The sequence below is a fragment of the Protopterus annectens genome, chromosome 7.part0 (assembly GCF_019279795.1).
Source record: "Protopterus annectens isolate FY-2018-M chromosome 7.part0, PAN1.0, whole genome shotgun sequence".
NCBI lineage: Eukaryota > Metazoa > Chordata > Ceratodontiformes > Protopteridae > Protopterus > Protopterus annectens.
In genome coordinates this window covers 286,191,654-286,209,251 of record NC_056739.1, presented here as the reverse complement: position 1 = coordinate 286,209,251, position 17,598 = coordinate 286,191,654, and the positions used below count along the sequence as shown (strand labels likewise).

At 38.0% G+C, this 17,598-nt stretch overlaps 1 protein-coding gene across 30 annotated transcripts in view; it reads right to left on the bottom strand.

The window, feature by feature from the left end:
- NFASC (neurofascin) overlaps nt 1-17,598 on the bottom strand; it is a 2,999,343-nt gene that overhangs the window by 2,139,264 nt on the left and 842,481 nt on the right. For 13 of the 30 annotated variants that reach the window (XM_044076770.1, XM_044076780.1, XM_044076774.1 and 10 more), the window contains exon 1: nt 6,828-7,379. The exons of 1 other annotated variant lie outside the window; for it this stretch is intronic. The gene's annotated coding sequence lies outside the window, so the exon portion shown is untranslated. Of the gene's footprint in view, nt 1-6,827; nt 7,381-17,598 lie in introns of those variants that run through there. 16 more of the 30 variants (XM_044076768.1, XM_044076766.1, XM_044076772.1 and 13 more) reach the window with 3 other exon arrangements.

Genomic DNA, 17,598 nt, shown 5'->3' with positions numbered 1-17,598 from the left:
CAAAAGAAACATCCTAGAAACACTTTCCTGTGAGATGGATTGAGAGAAAAGTCCACGGTGTTAACCTGAAATCCAAGACTTGGAAGAAGTTTCTTCACCTAATCTAGAGATACTTGACAATCTGTACAACAATCCTCAAAAATAAGGCAGTTGTCTAAATACAGGGAAAAAATGTGAATGCTTTGCAGCCTTCAGTGGACTATTACACGAATCAGGCATTTTGTGAACACCTTTGGAGTTGTAAGACAAGTCAAAGGGTACAGTAGAAAATTAGAAATGTAAGCTAGACACAAAAATATTAAAAATCATATGAAATCTTTGAAAATTGGAATGCGATAAGCATCTTTTAATCCAAAGTTACTAGAAAATTAAGATGTGGAATGAGATGTAACAGGGATAGTAGAGAGAGCATTCTGACTTTGGGAATTCGATGTGAAGGTTTGCAAAAAACTGGTCATGGTAGGTTTCACAGTTCCCCCTTGGTCACTAAAAGGAATCTTGAATACAGCCCCTTCCTTATTTGATCTGAGGGAACACATTCTTTAACTCCCTGAGACAGCATTTGATTTAGGATAGGAGAAAACAGTGAAGTTTGACTGGACGGATGCAGACGTATCCCTTGAAAATGATGATTGGAGTCCCACTGCCAGCTGTAGCTTTTTCCAGTGATTCTCATAACCTAAGTGTCTGAGGTCATCTGTTTCCACAGTGGGATGTGAAAACCCAAGCTTTGGGAAACTTTAATGGAATACCAGGGTAGGAAGGGAGAAAAATCTAAAAGGGCGCATTAGACTGCTCTTGGTAATGGGAGGATTCTGTATTTTTTTGAACCAACCTGCCATTGATTTCTGAAATTTTGTTTACATTGCCTTCCTTAACATTTTTGTTTCCTGTAAAAGAAACACAAACTAAAAATTTCTAAAAGTTTCTGCTGTATTTTGTCATGCAGGGCTGAAAAATTTGGGTAACCACTTGAATTAGTGATCCCCTTTCATCAAATCTTTTAAGTACCTCATCACAGGAAGAGCCAAATAATACCTTTTTATCCAAGTGTGAAATTCAGGAGCTCAGCTTTGATATTCTCTGGTAGATTCTGGGAATGTAACCAGGCAAATCTTTTCATCACAAACCCAATGGCACCTTTTCTAGAGACAGCATCATCAGTGTCATATAAACATTTTAGTGATTATTTGGTTACCTGAGACACAGAAGAATTCAGAGATGTCTTTGTCTCCAGTAATTAATTTTGTCTTATTGTCAAAGGAAACCAGCAGAAACTTAGATATGTGAACCTTACAAATCACTACTGTTAAAGTTAGGGTGGAAGAAGTATAAACATTCCTCCCAATACTTATCAAACATTTTCCCATCTTTGACAGATGGAATAGTTTTAGTTAAAAAAAGATGTTTGGTAGGAGATGGTTTTGATAGAGAAACCACTACTGGGCCTGATCTGGGGTTTGAAAAAAAGAAATTTGTGGATCTTTAGAACCTTATATAATTTATCAGGCTACTTTGGGTCAGATGGTTGACTGTCAGGCAAACTGCTGGCTGCATAGATAGAATCCAATAGGAAGTTCTGTAAGTTGAGGAAGATACACTTGTAATAAATCATGCATGTGCTGGTATTCTGGTACTTCTTTGTGCTCCAACTAACTTCATCAGTCTGGCAACAGTATCAGAAAAGGATAAGTCTTCAAGAGCGGAATCTGAAGAAGAACTTTTCTCAGAGTTGGAGTCCACCTCTTGTGAGGTAGGAACTTCAGAATCACAATCTAAGTCAAATTCCTGTTCCTCAGACTAGGAATCAGAGAGAGAAAATTATTTTCTGTTTAAATTCATGGTAGACTCAGAATGTAAAGATTGAAAGGCTTGAAATATACTCTTAGCAAAACCAGGCCAGTCTTCCTGTCTCCTGTCTATCCTGTGTGATACAGCAAAGGACAAATCCCAAACGTTGTTTTCTTTTCCTGGGCATCCCTCCAGAAAAAGACTGACCGAATGAACCACTGGGAATAAAGCTCCTCAAAGTTCCTTTGTGGTACAGGATTGTTCTCCCCTCCTCCAATACCAGTAAATGTGGTTGTCCCTTGCCCATAGAGGACAAGAAAGTGATAAGTGGTCCAAATTATCTGAAATGGTCACAGTAGAGTCACTCATTGGTGGCTGAGGCAAAGAGGAAGCCAGCCTCAAGACTGAAGACTTTTGTACAACTTGCTTTCTTTTTTATGGATTTGGAGGGGGAAAAACAAGGAGCCCAAAGCTTAATTCAAAATAATTTTCCGATAAAGAACCCTGACTAAAAAGTTACATTTTAAGGTAAATCTTCCTAGTGATAACCAATAAAAATGCCAGAACTAGCCTCTGGTCAGAAAAAATGATGAAGTAGAAAGTACTCCCTAAAGGGGTACTTATTTGCCCTACCTTGGAGAAGCAGTAGCTGACCAATCACTTGAAGCCTGTAGGGAAGAGGGCACTTTGTCAAGAAAGTTCTGAAGGTTTGGTGCCCTAAGCATTGCTTTATACCATTGTCCTCACACTGTTCAGCTGGTAGGGTGCATGGAAGGTGCCCATAAGCTTTGGAAGTTGACCAGTTGCTTTAGCCTTGGCAAGATATAACCTATACAGCTTAGGTTACTGCAATGGTGATCTGATGACGATCACCCCCTATGTGTAAAGAGGTGGAAGAAACACTTTGGGAACTGTACATAACCTTTCAGAATGTATTCCCTCTCCCCCCAATGAGCAGTGCACATTTCTGCACAGAACACAATCTTGATACTGGAAAAAAAACAGCCATGTAACAAAATGGAAAAAATAACATAAAGATAACATAAATATGGCAAGGATTTATTTTTAAATTGAATCTCAACCACAGCATGTAAAACAAAATTTTATAAAAGTATACACAGAAGGTGTATATCTAGCTACACAGGACATCTGCACTAAGAGACATAAACGTGCTACCAGTGTTTATAGAAATAAAAACTCCAAGTACATACTGAAATTCTAATCAGCTTTTAAATTACATCATACAGGAAGCACTCTTATGAAGAGATCAGTAATCAGCCACACTTCATTTAAAAAAAATGCTCAAATGTGTCTTATGAAACAACAGGCAAAGTAGCAGAGTGCTGCCCCTTTAGCAGTCCAATAGAAGGAAGCTTATAAAAATGCTCCTTTAATGATGCAGCAATATACACAATTTATCTCAGGCAGTTCAGTGTGCATTATTAGCTTTGACATTTCATCCTTCATGCAAATGTTTAGTACAAAGGAACCAGCCTGCCTCCTGGACAAAGAAAGCAAGGCAGTTTCCTTGTTCTTCACTGCATTTATATATTGTGTCTGTTACACATTAAAATCTGACAAAATCCAATCCAGTTTCCTCTTATCATGATAAAGCCAATAACACTGCATTACTTTACCCACGAATACTGACCAACAGACTGAGATGACATCTTTCTAGCATATCTAAGCATTGTTAGTAATAAGATGTTCTGTGGGCAGGCTCTCCTAATGAGAAGGGGGAGGGGGAAATAACAGCAAGCTGTGAGTAATCTAACACAGGTTTCTTTTTTTCAATTCTTTCTTTTAACAACTTTCAGTGTGCAAGAGAATTGTGAGATTAATAGCAAAGTGCAATATATAAGACAGCTACACAGAAAGACAACATCATAATGTGGGTACAAGTACACACACAACAAGCACGTGATTAAGCCACTGTTCAGTACACGGTGGTGCCAGATGAAACACATCTTTCTTATTAGTAGTACATCAACTGCCATGAACTACCAAGCTAACTCAAGCTCAGTTTAAATTTATATTGTGTACTGGATAGTGCTGTCTTACATATTTGCATACGGAACTATTAGTTGTTATAGGAAACTGTGCCTTAAAAATGTCACACAAATAATATGTCCTAAAAGAGCAATCAGAGAGGCATATTCCATCACAGAGATTTCATTGCAATGGACACACTATGGTTTTTAAATGTTTTGGATGAGTTCAGTAGGCTAGAAAGTTGCTGCAGACTAGCAACAATATCAATGTTTATTTACTAAAATACTTTGCCAAAGCTATCTCCAGGCCTAAGAGGACTTCTCATATTTTCATTTACACATGAGTTTAGGGCATATTACTCATTAAATGTCCTCCACTGTCCACACTCTTACTTTCATGCAAGTGATAGACATATTGTGTTCATAGTTCTGTCTGGGGGAAGGGGGATTACTGGTTAATAATTAAAGAAAAAAACAACATTTTTCTCTTTGCTTTGTAAAGGCCTTAAAAGTCCTGCTACAGTTCTCATGCTTGTTAACAACTATAACAAATGACTGACTTAAGTCTGTAGGAAGGAGAAACAGCAAAAATGAAACAGGCACATTACTTCTTTTATTGTATACACACTACAAATTTGATGGGAATGAACTCCTACATATTTAACTTTTCCTAAAAAAAAAAAGAAGCCAACCCATCTGCTTTGTGTTAGCAATGCTTATGGATTGAATTTCAGCAGTGATTAAAGAGGTCAATGACCAGATAGCACAAGCTGACGTAGAATTAAGTTCAAGAAGATTCCAAATAGCAGTGTGTGACATTCTATCAGAACCCAGAATCTAACTTTCTTCTGTAGCCCTGACATGTTCCCTTTTTTGTGTCAGTACTTCTGCAAACAGATTTGCAATGGGTGGCTTTGGGTGCTACATATTTTCCCTCTTCCATTACCAATACTAACTGCAGGAAGATCTCATTGTACTAGGAGTTTGCTAAAACAGAACACAGTTTACTCCCTTCTTCATCTACAAAGGATTCCAGCAAATATATTAACATTAGTCATCTGTATCATCAAATGGTATATTCGTAAGCAGACAGCCTTCACAACAGATTGCATACCATGACTGTTAGGTTCTCTTGTGTTCTCTGCTACACTCTTCATCATGATCAAGTATATGCATATTTATCAGGCCTACATATACTGCGTGATCATTAGTTTACCATTAAGGATAAGGAAAAATGCCAAACCAGCACAAACTAGCTGAATTCATAAGGAGCCACTCAGGAGTCCACTCAGGTGGCTTGCCTAGAGTAAAAGTGGTACTAGAGAAGATATGCTGATGACAATCAACTTTGGAACACATTGCAAATACAATCCCTCTTTCAAAGACAGCCAAGATGAAAAAAGTTGAATCCATGTGTGTTCAATCTACGACAGATAAAACTATGGACAGACATGCAGAGTGGGGGGCACAGCACCTCCACAAAAGCTCTCATTCATACATTCCGTAAGGCACCTGTCTGCCAGCGCAAGGAAATGACAGCAACTACAAAGGTCACCACTATGGGTCAGTTTCAAATGGGTGAGTTCAAGAGAGACTGCTGTTAAGACTCTAATGCAACCAAGAGTAAAGCATAGCTCTCACATGCATCAGGGGAAAATTAAAGTAAACTGTTAAAGTCATCCAGAGGAGACTATATGAAGTTTGTCAACTGGGTAGTAAGACTGATCCAGTTAAGCAGACTCTATAGTTGTCTCAAAAAGAAACTGTAATAAAAGCAGAAATATGGACAAAGATTTCACAATACTGTGAACAATTTACTACAGACATTGGATTCACAGCCTGGTAAAAATAACAAAAAACACATTCAATTAAACTGTTATAAATACTCAGAAACAGCTACCTCAATTCAGTTAGGAAACCTGGGTAAAAAGGTGATGTCTTCTGTATGTAAGGGGATAAAGTAGTGTAGCCTGTGGTTCCAGTACAAAGTATTAAACAAGTCATGTCCATCTAGCTTGAACTTTATGGCACATCCTCCAAATGCAGACTGTCAAGACATAAAATGCTAAGAGGAACAAGGCAGCCAAAAAATAAGCTTATTTACTTTAAAGGGCAGCATTCTTTTTATGTTCCATATTTATCTTAGAAAATGAATAAATATTATGTTGCATATGTGGGGAAAAAACATTTAACCTATACATGAAAAAAAACATGAAAAGCATTAAATGTACATGCCACAGTGGTCGTGAAACAGACCACTGACAAAGTGAAGAAAGTGTTTTGAGTAGATTAACAAAAAAAAAAAAAACGGTGACATGCAAGCACCTATGATCTATATCACTAAATTCTTGCTGACAGCTTGAACCAGAAAAATTTGGATCTTTTTGGCTCCCAAAAGTGCTAACTTCCCAAGAAAGACAGAAACTGAACAGCACTATCAGTGCAAAACATGTGCATAAAAGGTTTCATTACACACCAGCTATTTACTCAAAGCCCAAAATGCTGCCATTCACAATTTTCAAGTCAAGTTTATGGGAACACATGATGTTTTGCATCTGCACTCACAATGTTCAATAATGCAAAGAGATAAAATGCTGTAACGTTGGCATGCTAACTACAAAAATGTAGCAACTTATTTTAATTATAGTATTACATTAGGCAGAAATACAGTAAAAACAAGTGAAAAAGCAAGGCAAACAGATATGCATCTAAAGGGTCAAGGTTTCAATGAATGTGATGCATAGATGATGATCCAACATGATTTGGTGTGTGGCATTAGGCTTTTGTTACCATACAGTGGTGCTTATATTCAAATTCTGACAGACACTGTGACAACAACCATTTACACAAATCAAGGCTTTGTATTTATTTTACAATACATGCAGCAAAGCTGAGGGTTTATCAAAACATTTCTTTATATTATTTCCAGTTAAAGATTACCAAGTATAATCTAGCTAGTGTTTACATTTCTGATCCCTCTTCCCTCTTTGACAGAACGCCACTCACATTGCTGTAAAAAAGGAGATGCAAAAACGCTCACCTTACCTTTTACTGCTAGGGTCAAGCATCCATGATTATGGACATGTAGTCAAAGGCTTTCTTTTGTGGAACTCTTCAGTCTTTTTGTAAATTATAACCTGTCTTAATGTCTCCTTAAGATATCTGGAAACAAAATGTCACAAAACAACTGAAGGTGCTCCACACATGCTCCAACTGTAGGTACTATGGTTGCCAAGGACACAGCATCTCACTCCTCAGATTCCGAACGAATGGTTAAATGAAAGAGGCCTTATCTGCTGACAAATCCAGGTTGTTCAGCTGTCAGAACAGTCCACTCTTTTTCCTGAGAAAACAGCTGAACAGCTCACAAAATGCTATTGTAAGGAGGGATGGTGCCTAATATCTTATTTAGAGATGTTGTGTGTGTGTGTGAGTGTGTGTGTATGTGTATGTGTGTGCGTGTGGTGTGTATGTGTGTCTGTGTCTATACCAGTGTGCCTCTCTCTCTTGTCTCTTTCTCTCTCACTAGGTTTTCTCATGAATAATGTAAGAGCTGCAGCCTTCTCTGCAAGACAGAGCCAGTGTGTTCAGTACTGTTCTGATTCAGCAGAGTGCTTCTGCTAGAGAAAGTACCAGGAGGAGCTGGATTCCCTAACACGCTGCTCTATAAGCAGACTTGACTAGAATCTTATTTAGCAATGCAGCAGCCCACTGATGAAGAAATCTTGTGTGTATAAATAAAACACAAAGCCCTTAATAAATGCTACTGCCTTCTCAGTGGGGGAGAGGCAAGATTCAATAACAGTACTCATCTCTTATACTGAAATTTCAAATAAAACCAATTCCTATCTTGTAGTTTAATCTTATTGTGGCCTTGTAAGAACAGAAAGACTTTCCTCAATCGTTTATAGCAGGTATTTTTATATTATGTCAGCATACTGCAGATGAGTTTACATCTTTATTCTACTTTACAAGTCATTTTTAAATGTTTCAATGATAAACAACTTTTTATTATTTTTAATTTTTAAAATTGAACACATTTTGGTCACTCTTTTCTGGTTATAAATAACACTGGTAACTTGTCCTATGAAATCATGGCATCTGTCAGAAATTGAATACAGACTACACAAGGCAGACTGAAATACACAGCCCTCAGGAAAGGTAACACAGCATAAAGAGATGTCTGCATGCTAGATATTTCTTCCTAACTCTGAAAACATCCAAGTAGCTATCCTGGAAAAAACTGTCTGTATACTGCATTTGCCCTTGTACTGTGGCTTAGGTCATACCTGAAAGAAGATCACAGCATCAGTTCACATACTCAGTTAAATGATTTAAAAGGATCCAGGACACACACACTGATTCTAAACTGATCATAACCTTTCATCGGGTCTATAGTAAACTCTCAGTTAATTGGAACTCAAGCAACCAGAAAAAAATTGAAGATTCAGTTTTTCATGTGTTGCATTTTGTTTTCCCCTCACAGAAATTTATTTTACATTTTTAGAGTTTGAGTTTTAAAAAGGAAGATATAAATAAATTCCCTCTCTCCCCAACCTGAGAAGAAGTCAAGCCAAACAAGTCAAATCACTAAAATGTCAACACTCGCTCTATACTCACTCAGTTTGCATTAGATTACACATTCTCTTTCTGATCTCTCACACAGTCTCTTCAACTTTCATACATGTATTCACTCACTCTTTCTCTCTCTCTGATCTTTCACACATTCTCTTCAGCTTTCATGCATCTCTCTGATCTCTCACACAGTCGCTTCTGCTTTCATATATGCATTCACTTACTCTGTCTATTCAATTCATTCAATTCCAGTCCACTCAGCATGCCACTGAAAACCATTCTGCATGCCACACTTTCTAGCGGAAATATAAGTTTAAAATATTATTGTTCCAGCCAGGCTTTTAATTACTATATTTCAATATTAAATTAAAATTATTAAATTAAGATCAATACAGTGTTTATGGTATTGTATAGTATAGGGTACAGTATTTGTCAAGTCTATTTTTAATAGTAACTCTCAAGCAACCAGAAACTACACTTACCCAGCACCTACCAATCCCCATGGGTGCCGCTTAACTGAGAGTTTACTGTATATAACATCATCGAACAACCTCTTCAGCAAATGCCTCTTCATCAAACTTTATTTGTCGAAAGCTGTATCTGTCGAACGATTATTTTAGCAAATTTTTTCCCAGGGGGAAAAAAAGCTGTGGGCCATCACTGGGAATTTGCCCTTTTCCTCACTGTAGTGCAATCTTGGAATTGGTATATTTAGTTAAGGGTATGTGTGTGGCATAGCCACCCACTTGAGTGGGTTTTAAATGTTGTGATTTTTGTGATGATTGGTAGTTGGCCTAGTGGTTATTTTCCCTGGAAAAATTTAGCTTAAAATGTTCAATGGTTAAAGCTTTCGACAAAGCTCAATGAAGAGGCATTCACTGAATAGGTCATTTGATGATGTGATAAACTCCCCTTCATCACCTGAGCATGTATATAAATATCACTGGCAATGAATGACCTCAAATCCTAAATTCTACATGTAATTAAGTTAATTTTAAAGTAGTAAGTAATAAAGCAAGCTTTCTTTTTCAAGTAATGAAGCCCCCTTGCATCCGCAGCTACTTTTACACACTAACTCAAAGACTGCATAAACACAGAGAAATGGAAACAGTTTGTAATGTGTTAAACTTACCAGTCTTCCCAAAGCCATGCCTGCACCAATTCCTATTACAGTAATTGATCAGAGCAGCTACACCATAGACAGATGCCCCTTAAAGGCTAGGTCATTCAATCACCAGCACTCAAACAGCACCTTGTATAAGCGAGCATCTGTCAGTGAGAGCTTTGCTGATCGATCCTTTGGTAAAGTGTCCTGATACAATTATTTATATTTAACACAGATAAATGCTTCAAGTACCCTACACTGAAAAAGTGTATTGAATGAAATGTTACTTGACCAAGCAGAACACAGTGTATCCAAAGCATCTTTTTCGGGGAACATCTAAGATGACATTTATGCCTACTAGGGGACATTTGACCAGGAAAAAAAATCTCTATTTTGTGGTGTGGACAATGTACTAATATTAAGGAGCTGACAAAAGGGAGGAATGAGAAGTGGTGCCCTTGGATGTTTGAGAAATGGGTGAAAAGACAGTGAATACACATGAAGTAAAGAAGCTACTATAGCAAGTTCCTGCCCAAGTGATCTTACAGTGACAGATGCAGCAGTTGTGGCAGGAAAAGGAAAAAAAGATATCTGATGAAGCAACTGATAAAGGAGGTACAGATGGTGAGTAGGAGTCTGTCAGAGTGCTGAATAGTATCACATGGAATCAGAGTGAGGATAATAAATGCAGCCCTGACCCAGTCTTAAAAGGGCAGAGGGCATCAATGGAAATGGGTCCCAGATAAAAGAAACAAGGGTCTGAAGGAAAAAAGTATTCCACATACACCAGGGGTTTCATAGGACAAACAATGAAAATAGAAACAAAAGTAAAAACACTTAAATACTTAACTCATCTTTTTTAAACATATTGAAAAAAAAAGAATTCACACTGGGTCAGTACTGACCACGATATTTAGATGTAAAGGAAGAGAAAGCAAGAAGGACTGAGTAGCAGGAAAAAAGTGATGCTGACAAAGAGGGAGAATTGTAGTCCAGATGAGTCAGGAAAGAGTAAAAAAATATTGCATACTTTAGGAGTGTAAAGAAAAGCAAGCAAGAAAGTGAACAGTAGACTAATATTTTAATATAAATATTAGGAGTATATAATTTTAATGTTAACAGTATTATAAGCAAAGAGGTGCACATTCTTTATAATTTTATTTATTTTGCTTTTGTTTACTGGGTTTGCCCAATTGGATTTAGTAAAAAAAAACCTTTTCACCAGATGCCCAAATAGAAAAGCTCCAATATAAACATTTTTAAACAGATATTAAGTAATGTACATTAAAAATTGCACATACATTCGCTAATCAGATTAGATTCAAATGAAAATAGATTGATCATTTGCTGCTCTGGTTACGTAAAGAGGTAATGGTTGTTACATTCTAGGGTGGATGGGTGAACCTGGGGGCATCTCATTTGTAGATCCCTAGGGATGACTAGGGACCATACCTCTAAACCTGGAAACATCACAAACCTGGACAAAGGCCCAAGAAAAGTAGGTACAACTGGCCAAAAATCTGGATGCTGAATAACATAAAATGTGCATACATAAGTATGTAGTCCCACCCACTTGAATGGAATTGTGGGATACCACAAATCTTGACATTTGTTTCTTTGTGATTACCAATATTCTAGATATATGAGGTAGTGAAAAAGAATGATGAGTAAACTCACATCCCCAATATACTGCACAACCCAACACACACACACACACACACACACACACACACACACACACACACACACACACACACACACACACACACACACACACACACACACACACACACACACACACACACACACACATATATACGCACACACAGAGGGTCTATATTACATCGCCGAAATGCAACTCTGGTGAACACCTATACATTGACAGCTAATCAGCGAAGTGATTCACTGAATTTAATAAAGGCAAGGAAATACGTGCCCACAGCACAACGTACCAACATCTATGTGGAAACAAAACCACCTAAGTGGGGGCTTCACCCCCCACTCCCCCTAAATATATATATATAACAACTCCGAGATTGCACTACGGTGAAGAAAAGAGCAAAGTTCTGTTGCTGGCCAATTACATCTTTGCCCTTTTTAAATTCAGTGAATATCTTTGCTGATTAAGAGTCGATGTATAGGTGTTCGCCAGAATTGCATTTCGGCGACATAATATAGACACACATACACACACACACACACACACACACACACACACACACACACACACACACACACACACACACACACACACATATATGTACTTATCTATATAACAAAGACTCCCAAATGAACATATGGTATGGTAGCAGTGCTGTTCTCAGACACAGGTAATGCACATTGACCATTCATTGATCTAATACTAGTAAATGCACATTACTTAAAAAGTCATACATGGGTAAATTTACAAATGTTTTCATGTGAGGACTCATGTTTTGTCAAGTCTCTGGCTGATCATAAAATATGCATCTGCTGACTTTCTTTTTATTTTCTTTATTTATTCCTTTATTTCATAGATTCATAGACTGTTACTAGGCTAACAATCGGGGGGGGGGGGGGGCATTTCTAAGCCTAGCCAAGTTTCCTTAATCTTTTCTGTATTTTTATTTTTTAATCATTAAGATCAGTTAATGAAGTAGCAAAGATACTCCACAAGAAGCCTTGTAAACTAATTTCTGGATGGCATTCTGTATGCACTATACACTTGAGTGTGGTACCATTCTGGCATATCTCAGTAGTTGGAGGGGCCTAATGGCTCTCTAGCTGTGCATAAGCAATTTGGGACTGCTAGACAGTTGACACTTTAGTTTCTGTTAGCTATCTCTACCTCATAATATAAAAATCTGGACAAAGCCAAAAATAATGGTGGGACAAAGCCACAAAATAGGGACAAATTTTACATATTGCTCGAATAAACTTAGAAAGTCATTAGAATCAAATATTTTGTGTTATTGCCATGCATTTTCTGAAGAATATGTACTAAGTCTGAAACTCAAACACCTATCACTATTTAGGGAATTCATTCCAGTCCTCACTGATCTGCCACAAAAATCTGGAAAACCACAAATTTTATGAAGAACAACAGACCAAAAATATGAGGCAAGGACAATTGAGAGGTATGTAATCATGACGACAGTTAGGGTGTCATTAACAAGGTTTTGTTAAGTACCCCTTAAGTGCTATTAAGATCAGCACTGCCTCATGCTACAGACGCAGTTAGTAAGTTTATTATTTTTTCCCCCTCAGTTTCGGAGTGCGATTGTGGCTCTCCATACACTACAAACATCTAATGACCCCACAACTATTCTTCTCAACAGCAGTTGCAGGGCAAAAGAATTCTACTTGCAGCTTTCTAAAATTTAACAATTTGCCTCATTTATCTACGTTACCATTTATAACTCATCTACATCAACTTAATGATTTTCCTGTACTACTCATTTGAACTCTTGACCTGAGATAATAGCTAAACTTCAACAAGGGTTAAGCAGTTCCTAGATAGAAGTGAACGTGTGGTTGACAGAAGCTGATAAACTTCATATAACTATGTGTAAGTCATGCCTTTACTCCGCTGTACGTATCCAGCCATGGCCAACTCCATGTTCACAGAATGGTTTTCATGTAGGTCACGCAAAACTGCAAATATTATATTCTTCTGAGATTCCTGCCCAATGGAAAAAGTGCCGGCACAGTCCGCTCTCACCAGGACTCTAATAAGGTATAGCAGCCCAGTTCCTCTACTTTTTTAAAGTGCAAATAATAATTTCTTCACTTTTTAATCCTACAACTGAAAGTGAAAAAATCTTGACATCAACAAAAACAAACTTGATTGTCTGCTTGCAATCTAAAATCAACAATGTTTTTATCAGATACATGATTTAAATCTGGTATCACAAAAACAAATTACGTCTAAGACATGTACAAAAGAACAAATATACAAACAATATACAGACTGCCAATTTCAGTTATTTTCTTTTTATACAGTTGCTGTATTTGTTTATGTCAAAGTTTTTATGTTGCCTAAATACCAGATCGAAACACCAGTTATTCAATTTAAAGTCGCGAAAAAGAAAATGAAATAAATTACTAAAGTTACACCATACCACACCAGGTTTTTCTTTTCAGGACTGTACCACCACGCCTGAAGAAAATGCTGAGCTTTACCACCTCAAAGTAAAGGAGAAAGTGGCAGGGAGAAGTGCTTGGACACTGTATTATGAACCAGCCTTAATTACCAAAATGCGAGCGAAATTGAAATGGCTTACTTTTTGCGAAGGTTGTTTACACAGGTATCAGACTGCTATTGAGCTCTTAGCTGACAAGTAACTCTGATTTTGCAAAATGTCCCAGATTTTGCCTTGTACATTTACACTATCCCTCTTAAAATTTTAGACTATGGACTGTGAACTCCAGTATGGTCAATCTGTCAGTCATGTATTTGCACAGTAATTGGTGGGGTACACACTGCCTGCATTTTAAAAGGCAAACTTAACTTCTGTTGCAGAATTTTGTAAGAATTATGAGCAGCATTCTTCTGCAATAGAAGTTAAATTTGCCTTTTAAAATGCAGGCAGTGCGCACCCAACTAATTACTGCAAATACGTGACTGATACAGGACAGGTTGCTATTACTCTCTTTCTCTCTTCTGGTCAGATGGTTTGCTAGCCTTTACTATGGATGCACTACCTGGTGCTGGCTGCTATTTTCTTCTAAATTTGATTCATCTGACTCTGTCTCCAAGTATTTCCAGCTAACCTATCCAGATTCTAGGAGGACCAGTACTGCTCCATGTGACGTGATGTTTCAGACATCAATTCAAAGCTGCAAGCCTGAGGCACAGTGTTCGCTCTGATTGGCTGCCACCTGCAGCAGTAAACAACTGTTTTTTTTAAGTTACCTCTTCCTGACTGAGCCCAATACTAATGTTATCACGCATGGCCCTACACATTGATGACATTGGAGGATGCATGATGATATTGGCGTCAACTAAAAAAATGTAAATAAAATTGAAGGGGTCACTTGGGAATTTGGCCACCCTATTATTTTAGACCCAAAACCAGGAAATTCCAAGGGATTTGGTATGGTTGAAAGGTATGCTGGGGACAGCACATGGTGGGTGTGCCTAGAAGAGAGGAACAGAGTAGAGATATGGCTGAGCTACCACAGAGGTGGGGCAATACCCTGCATGTCTTCATTGCATGCCCACCCCTCAGGCATACTGTTAGGTTCACAAAAGGGGGGGGTAGATAGGTCATATAGTCCCCTGGGACACCCAAAGCATTGGTGAACAGCCTCAGCAACACCAAAACAAGTTTGGGAGAGCAAGGTGATAGCTGGTAGAACCTACATGTATGGGGGCATGGAGGTGCCAGGCTGGTACCAATGAAAAAAAAGATGGAGAAAAAAAAGCATTGATCATTTGAAAAGGTGTATTAGGGAGCATTTGTCAGGTAGATAATAGATCATGTGAATAGTGCTTAGAAATTCAGAAAAATGGAGTTGTGGGAAGGAACTACGTAAGGTAACAAATGTTAATAATGTAGTTAAGAGGTGGAGTATAAAGCTGGTTCAGAGGCAATTACATTTATATCTATCATATAAGGTTTATATTAGAAGTATAGAGGTGGCATTGAGAAGTGTCCTTAAACAATGTATAATGCTGGAAGATGCTAGTAAAATTATTTAGGTATTGGTGAAGACTGGATGTGTGTCATAGGCTTATCAATCAAGAGAAATGGTTTGACAGTATGTTAAGGTGAAGACAACAGTGGGATTTATCCTGCAGATATATAGGGACAGATCTACTGATTTGATAGGTAAAGGTTTAGTTATGTTTTAAATGAGTTTACATTCTGAATGGGTTCCAGTGGTAGTGTGATGTGATTCCATAGTTTAGTTCCAATAGGATGCCAGGAGAGTGACACTGTGCTGTAACATGGCTAATCTGTATAGGGGTAAGATCTGGTCCCCCTTTCTTATTTATGTACCACATCACTGTAATATTCTCTATAAAAACTTGAAAAGATCTTGGGGATGAGAGATGATTTAATGATTTGAGATAAGACTAGAATCTCTTTTACATTTGTATGTTTTTATCCCTGAGACTCTGCACTTGTATGCCTGTTGACACTGTCCTCAAGCAAATTCTGAGGAGTCTGCTGTAACTGCCTTGGAGCTGAAAAGGTGAATGGGAGACCTGGATTCTAAGAAATTTGATGTCTCCACCATATGATCTCCCTTTTCACAAATCCCAGAACTGAAATTTGAAAGGTCAATGGGTCTTGATGCCAGGAAGAATGAAATTTCGGATACCATAGTTCCTTTTTTCATGTGGGGTCTTTCCAGAGAATCACAGAAGCTGTAATACCCATAATTCCAAGGTATTCCTTTGCAGAGACTGTAGCCTGAGTAAAACATTGTAGAAATATATCTAGATATAGATCTATTTTTTTCCTATGGAAGAAAAAGCTCTTTGTACTGTAGTGTCCAGCATGCACCCCAGAAAAACAGTCCTGTGAGAGAGAGTCAGAAAAGACTTTTGAATGAACTCTTGGAATCCCAGTCTGTATACAAGATTTCTGACCCAATAGTGAGATTCCTTACAGTGTGAAAAAAGACTATGCAAAGACAAGAAAGTAATCTAAATATGGAAAACTGTGAATAGCCCACAGCCTGCAGTTGAATATCACAGGAGATAGACGCTGTGAACAATCATGGAGCAGTGGGTAGCCCAGGGTGTAAGGCAGAGAAATGATACTGTGATCCAGACTTTTTAGAAATGTCTGAAATTTGGATGAATAGGAATGCAGTGGTATGCATATTTATTCCAGGAGGTTCTTGCTTTTCTAGAACCTTTCTGTTATTGCTTTTTAAACATATGCTTATCAGCACTCTACTCTGACTATTTATTTTATTTTATTTTTTTCCAAAGCTAGAAGAGAGAGAATAGAATCCCTTGGAAAACGTGGAGAAGGAGGATTGAAAAATCTGAGAGATTCCCTGAATAAGCTTTTCCCTTTCATCACACTTCTTGATAACTTCTGCAGCAGAAGGTCCAAAAAGCTAAATTTCTGTCCAAGGGAGAATTGTGCACATCCTCAGAAAAATTTGTCGCTCACAATATTGCATCTGTTTATTCAGAAAGTCCTGTCAAAGACAGACAGAAAGCTAAGCATTTATTTATCTTCTCCTGTGTCAGATACTCTGGACAGGATAATTTATTGGGCTTGGATAGGACTCCTGTGGAAGCTCTTGTCCCTTCTTAAAAGACTGTTTCTAGTAAACAAAAAAGGGATTCCTGTTTCCCTGAAGAGGTTCAAGAATTGGAATCTGTACAGAAATGCAAATGGACAAATGCAGCTTTTTCTCCTCAGGTTTCTAATTCAGTTTCTGAGTAGAGTGTGGTATATGATTTTACCCTGTGAGGGGATCTCTTTCTCTGAGGATATTTCCCGGATGAATTATTGTTTTTACTGAGGATTCTTAGTCCCTCTTGATGAGTTTTGTAACTGGATTTTAAAGGACCTTACAGGTTCACAGGTTCGTAGGCAAGTAGAACACCATTTCAAGCCTGCCAATTTTCTCTTAGTGAGAAATTAAACCCTGTACTTCCTGTGTGGGAGAGAAACACCCCAACCATTATGCCAACCCCCAACCCAAATTATCACTTAAGTGAATTCGAACCCTACATCAGCTGTCCTTTTTCTATCATTCTGTTTCTTCTTACTGACTAAGGGAATTGATCTGATAAGGGTGTTCACTGCAACAGTGTTAATGCTCATTTCTCCCAAGATGCAGCAACCATGAAGTTGACTATAACAAGCAGGGGTCCATCGGATGCATCTCTGTGCACTGGAGTGTAGGGGAACATTGTCCATGCAAAATAATATTTTATGCAATCAGAGCATCATGCTACTCAGTGCTAAAAGTCTAAATCTCAAAATGCACTCACTCGAAGCACTTCTTAGAATGGAGAACATCGATATTTGTGCTGCAACAGAGACTGGTTCAAGGCAGCAGAAAGCACCCCCAAACTACCAGGCTATAACTCTTTCCACACCTTTCAGCCTCAGAACTTGGACCGAAGCTCCAAAGACAGTTGTGTTTCTATATTCATAAAAGATGCCCACACCTCTAGAC